The 6713-nt window shown below is 40.1% G+C and overlaps 1 long non-coding RNA gene across 1 annotated transcript; it reads left to right on the top strand.

The window, feature by feature from the left end:
- Positions 1-222: 222 nt before the first annotated feature.
- Positions 223-6417, top strand: LOC122936276. The gene is made up of 2 exons (XR_006388900.1): positions 223-371; positions 5933-6417. It is a non-coding gene; the product is annotated as an uncharacterized LOC122936276 (long non-coding RNA).
- Positions 6418-6713: the final 296 nt, after the last annotated feature.

Genomic DNA, 6713 nt, shown 5'->3' with positions numbered 1-6713 from the left:
CCTGTGTACAGGCCTTGTCCCTGGTTTTGGATTCCAGCAGTATTCCACTAGTATCGTGACACAGAGGTTCCTGGCCTCGGTGAAGTAAGAGCCTATATTTTCACGTGTCAGCGGCAGCTAGTGTTGGTTGACACGTTGCTATTTTAGTATGGCTGTAAGCTGATCCGGGCCGGCTCTTACTGGCCTATAGCAAACCCAGCCAGTAGTCTCAGCTTTGTGTGGAATACACCTCTCTGACAGTGGAGCGCTGTCAGTCCCTGTGTGTTTTGGGATTTGAAAACTTGTGCCATGCAAAAGGGCTGGGAGCCGCATGCTGAGAAACAGGCCCCTAAAGCCTGCTGTGGACCACAGGTGGAGAAACTGCAAACCAGGTGAAGTTTTTGTTCTGTGGACTTTTCATGGTGTGAACAAACACCTAGACTGCAAAATGTCACTTTTAGTTTTTTCTTATGTGTGAATAAAACAGTGAACTGTTTAAGTTAGACTTTGTGGTTGCCTCTATACTGTGTTTACTAGCCTGTCTACCAGAGGAAATCCCCACAATAGATATAGTTTGGAGTAGTGTTAGGGTAATTTTTTTTTAAATAATAATAATAATTAAAAAATATATATATATATACAGTACAGACCAAAGGTTTTGACACACCTTCTCATTCAAAGAGTTTTATTTATTTTCATGACTATGAAAATTGTAGATTCACACTGAAGGCATTAAAACTATGAATTACCACATGTGGAATTATACACATAACAAAAAAGTGTGAAACAACTGAAAATATGTCATATTCTAGGTTCTTCAAAGTAGCCACCTTTTGCTTTGATTACTGCTTTGCACACTCTTGGCATTCTCTTGATGAGCTTCAAGAGGTAGTCACCTCTTATGGCAAGAAAAAAGCAGCTAAGTAAAGAAAAACGAGTGGCCATCATTACTTTAAGAAATGAAGGTCAGTCAGTCCGAAAAATTGGGAAAACTTTGAAAGTGTCCCCAAGTGCAGTCACAAAAGCCATCAAGCACTACAAAGAAACTGGCTCACATGCGGACCGCCCCAGGAAAGGAAGACCAAGAGTCACCTCTGCTGCGGAGAATAAGTTCATCCGAGTCACCAGCCTCAGAAATCGCAGGTTAACAGCAGCTCAGATTAGAGACCAGGTCAATGCCACACAGAGTTCTAGCAGCAGACACATCTCTAGAACAAATGTTAAGAGGAGACTGTGTGAATCAGGCCTTCATGGTAGAATATCTGCTAGGAAACCACTGCTAAGGACAGGCAACAAGCAGAAGAGACTTGTTTGGGCTAAAGAACACAAGGAATGGACATTAGACCAGTGGAAATCTGTGCTTTGGTCTGATGAGTCCAAATTTGAGATCTTTGGTTCCAACCACCGTCTCTTTGTGCGACGCAGAAAAGGTGAACGGATGGACTCTACATGCCTGGTTCCCACCGTGAAGCATGGAGGAGGAGGTGTGATGGTGTGTGGGTGCTTTACTGGTGACACTGTTGGGGATTTATTCAAAATTGAAGGCATACTGAACCAGCATGGCTACCACAGCATCTTGCAGCGGCATGCTATTCCATCTGGTTTGCGTTTAGTTGGACCATCATTTATTTTTCAACAGGACAATGACCCTAAACACACCTCCAGGCTGTATAAGGGCTATTTGACCATGAAGGAGAGTGATGGGGTGCTGCGCCAGATGACCTGGCCTCCACATTCACCGGACCTGAACCCAATCGAGATGGTTTAGAGTGAGCTGGACCGCAGCGTGAAGGCAAAAGGGCCAACAAGTACTAAGCATCTCTGGGAACTCCTTCAAGACTGTTGGAAGACCATTTCAGGTGACTACCTCTTGAAGCTCATCAAGAGAATGCCAAGTTGTGTGCAAAGCAGTAATCAAAGCAAGCTAGGTTTGAAGAACCTAGAATATGACATCTTTTCAGTTGTTTCACACTTTTTTGTTATGTATATAATTCCACATGTGTTAATTCATAGTTTTGATGCCTTCAGTGTGAATCTACAATTTTCATAGTCATGAAAATAAAGAAAACTCTTTGAATGAGAAGGTGTGTCCAAACTTTTGGTCTGTACTGTATATATAAAAGTTTATGAGCAGCACACAAATTCAAAGTGGTGCAATTCCTTGAAACAGACCACGGACCTGGTCTTATTAGATATGTATAAAAAAGGCCAAGGCAGCACTCAAGTATCCGTGAAAAAGGGGTATTTTATTCACCCATGTACTAAAAGCAACGTTTCGGCTCACTCCATGGAGCCTTTGTCAAGCCATAATACATAGTGCAAAATCAAGTGCTTATATAGCATACATAATTAACAAAGTGATTACATGATTATTCGTAAATTTTTAAAAAACAGTATTAAAAATAATATATATCACGTGTGCATAATTATATCTCGCTAAAAACAGACAATATGTCATAAAGTGCTATGTGCTAAAAATACTATCCATAAATTCATATGGTTACAGTGCATAACATCATTAATCAATATTACAAATCAGATGTACATGATCGTGCTAATTAAAAACAAAAAATTCATCCAATAGAGAATTCTCACATGTAGCTTGAGACTGCAGGACTCAGTCGGCGTCCGGAATTGAATAGTGCGCAGGGGTGAGAAACTCCTCATCCCGCAAGACTATCTATCTCATAGAACGCATAGACGCCCACATCCAAGATGGAGACCCAGCACCAGACAAAAACTGAGCCTGCTCATTTCCTTTACAGGGTGGAGACAGTCTGACACACATTACATGTGACGAAGTCACATGACCGCCTTTCATGCCAGCGGACTGATCCTACTGCACCATTTCTTTAATAAGAACTCAAAAGAAGGGAGTCAAACAATGCAAAATGGGCTAATGGCGTCCCGCCAATATTACCCTTAATCACATACTCCCATATCCTCATATGTCAATGGTTATATATCTAATGGTCCGCCTATCATAGGCAGTCACACTTTATCTCAAATGGCATGGCGTCTCCACCGGGGGTCACCCGTTCAGAGGCAGCACGCCCAGATAGGAGCCACAGATGCAGCAGTCACAATAAAGGGACTCTACATCTCCAATCACACACAGACTGTATAATATCCTAGGGAACCAGTATACACAAATACATGGCCTGAAACAGCGGCCATTTGTATTGTGCCAAAGGTCCCATAATATTGGGAAAATATTAAAAAATGTATAATGCAGGGTCACATCTTGTCTGTGTCATCATATGTCTCACTGTAATTACATACATGCATCAGTAAACACTGAAGATAAATTATGAGAAATATATTTTCACATATCCATAATCGCCAATACGGTCCTGCTGTCTTATAGCTTCCAAGGAGGTAATTCATTGTAGAACAGGTTTGCATATCCATCTATATAGAGAATAAATAAAACAAAAAATAAGTTATTGGAATAAATCCAATGATTGCACATGTATAAAACCCATGCGAGAGAGGCGAGCAAAGTTCATCAGAACCATAGAACAAAGGAAAACAGGAAAAAAGGGGAAAAAGTAAAAGGGAAAACAGACATGACAGAAAACAAAAAATTAGAGATATTTATATAACTCTGAAATCCACAATGAGACATCTAGGTTTGAGAGTTTGTAACTCAAAGATCCAATAGAGCTCTCTTCTTTTTAAACGTATCATCCTATCTCCACCCCTTCTGGACAAAGGCACTTGCTCAAGTACTCTAAATTTCAAATCACGTTCACAGTGTCCTGCCTGCTTAAAATGTTTGGGCAAAGGTAAATCCAGCCTCTGTTTTCTTATAGTATACCTATGTTGGTTAAGGCGTGTTTTAACATCCCAAGTTGTTTCACCAACATACCACAGGTTAAACGGACATGATAATAAATAGATTGCATATGTAGAAAACACACAAGATATTGTTGAATTCTAATTGTTTTACCAGAGGCTGGATTTACAAAAGAATCACCTCTAATCATATAGGGGCAGTTAACACAATTGCAGCACGTGTAGAGTCAAAATGCGTGCTGCAATAAATTTTGGAGGACCCAACATCAGCCCTGACTAATTTGTCTCCTAAGTTACGACTCCTACGAAAGGAACACAAAGGGGGACCCTGAATTCCTCTATATTGTCAAAACCACTGGCCAAGATGGACCAGTGTTTCCTGACAATAGAGGAAACTTGGGGACTACTGATGCAATAATCCGTGACAAATGGAATCCTCGACATCACAGTCTTAGACCTCCTTGGGTCACCATCCTTCATTCTGATTTTTGTTTTACTAATACTGTCAGACATGAGCCTCTTAGGATAGCCTCTAGTCTGAAACTTAGTGGCCATTTCTGATAGTCTGAGGTCCCTAACCGGGCCCTCATCAACTTTCCTGGCTACCCGTAACATTTGGCTGAGAGGAAGAGACTTGTTCATTGGTCGTGCATGATGACTTTCAAACCTTACAAGAGTATTTTTGTCAGTGGGCTTCACATAAAGATCAGTGGACAATTCATGTCCCCTGATCGAAACCTCAGTGTCGAGAAACTGTAGCTTAGGATCCATTCACACGTTATTTGTTTCTTTCCTGATCTGTTCCGTTTTTTGCGGAACAGATCTGGACCAGTTCTGTACCCATTCATTTTCAATGGGTCCTGAAAAAAATCGGACAGCACAATGTCAGATTTTTTTTCAGGACCCATTGAAAATGAATGGGTACAGAACTGATCCAGATCTGTTCCACAAAAAACGGAACAGATTAGGAAAGAAACAACAGATGTGTCACATCACCCTGCTATTGAGGCTTTCACTCTAGCAGTGGGGAGAGACAGAGAAATTGAGACAGGATGTGACTTTGAGACCTATGGAATATGCCAATATGACCACTGAGGATATAAGGGCCATTAGTGATCTGGCTTCGGAACACAGCCTCACCATCAAGTCTGCTGACAAGGGTGGTGGAGTTGTGTTCATTGACACAGATCGCTATGTGCACAAAATTAGGTCTCAACTGGCAGATGTGAATGTGTATCAGTGGGTCCAAAATTACCCTAAGTTTGTATTGTTGAAAGAACTCAGAGATGTGTTGATGCAAATCAAATCTGGCGGCATCATAGATGATAAATTATTTATTTATCTATTCTGTGAAAAACCAACAACGCCTATACTATATAACCCTCCTAAAATACATAAAAATCTGTTTGCTCCCCCTGGCCGGCCCATTGTGTCCGGCAGGGGTTCTCTATTTTGTAATTTAGCTGTCTTCTTGGATAGGATCCTGCAGCCATTTGCTATGTCCACTAGGTCTTATATAAGAGACACTAGTCACTTTTTGCTTAAAATTAAGGATTTGAGGGTACACGTCAATTGAGCATGATTTGGGCCTCCTGGCGGTTCAGCAATGCTTACAGCATACTGACTACACAGAGGAATGTAGGGAATTTCTACTCATATTGCTGAGATTTATTTTATCTAGGAATCATTTTTTATTCCAAGATTAATATTATGTCCAGTTGAGGGGGAGGGCAATGGGGTCCAATGTGGTGCCCACCTATGCAAACATATACATGACTCATCTTGAGGAGTCCTATATCTATGGGTGCCGCCACTTCAGCCATGTGCTGGGGTGGCGGCGCTATATAGATTAAATTCTTTTGGTGTGGGTGGGCGCCACGGAGGACCTCATGGCCTTCCACTCTTTCTTAAATGACATTGACCCGAGTGTCAAATTTACCTTGGTACATTCTCATGATAAGCTACAGTTTCTCGTCATTTTTTGTTTTCTGTCATGTCTGTTTTCCCTCTTTTCTGTTTTTCCCTTTTTTCCTGTTTTCCTTTGTTCTATGGTTCTGATGAACTTTGCTCGCCTCTCTCGCATGGGTTTTATACATGTGCAATCATTGGATTTATTCCAATAACTTATTTTTTGTTTTATTTATTCTCTATATAGATGGATATGCAAACCTGTTCTACAATGAATTACCTCCTTGGAAGCTATAAGACAGCAGGACCGTATTGGCGATTTTGGATATGCGAAAAGATATTTCTCATAATTTATCTTCATTGTTTACTGATGCATGTATGTAATTGCAGTGGGGCATATGATGACACAGACAAGATGTGACCCTGCATTATAAATTTTTTTATATTTTCCCAATATTATGGTGTATGCACTGTAACCATATAAATTTATGGATAGTATTTTTGGCACACAGCACTTGAGAGCGAGATATAATTATGCACACTTGATATATATTATTTTTAATACTGTTTTTGTAAAAATTGATGTATAATCATGTAATCACTTTGTTAATTATGTATGCTATATAAGCACTTGATTTTGCACTATGTATTATGGCTTGACAAAGGCTCCATGGAGTGAGCTGAAACGTTGCTGTTACCACATAGGTGATTAAAATACCCTTTTTTCACAGATACTTGAGTGCTGCCTTGGCCTTTATATATATATATATATATATATATAACAAGAAAAATGAGCGGCACTCCAAGTAATAAAGTGGTGAATCCTTTATTCACACCAGTGGTGTGAATAAAGGATTCACCACTTTATTACTTGGAGTGCCGCTCATTTTTCTTGTTATTTTCAATAGGGAAATCATTCCATTCCCTCTGAGGCGTGCACCCGCTTTTTCTTCGTTGAGCCAGTGCCGCCTTTTTTCTTCATATATATATATATATATATATATATATATATTTATATATATACATAC

Source organism: Bufo gargarizans, chromosome 4 (genome assembly GCF_014858855.1).
Source record: "Bufo gargarizans isolate SCDJY-AF-19 chromosome 4, ASM1485885v1, whole genome shotgun sequence".
Taxonomy (NCBI): domain Eukaryota; kingdom Metazoa; phylum Chordata; class Amphibia; order Anura; family Bufonidae; genus Bufo; species Bufo gargarizans.
Note: the sequence above shows the minus strand (reverse complement) of the source record. Positions and strands in the feature narration are given on the sequence as shown.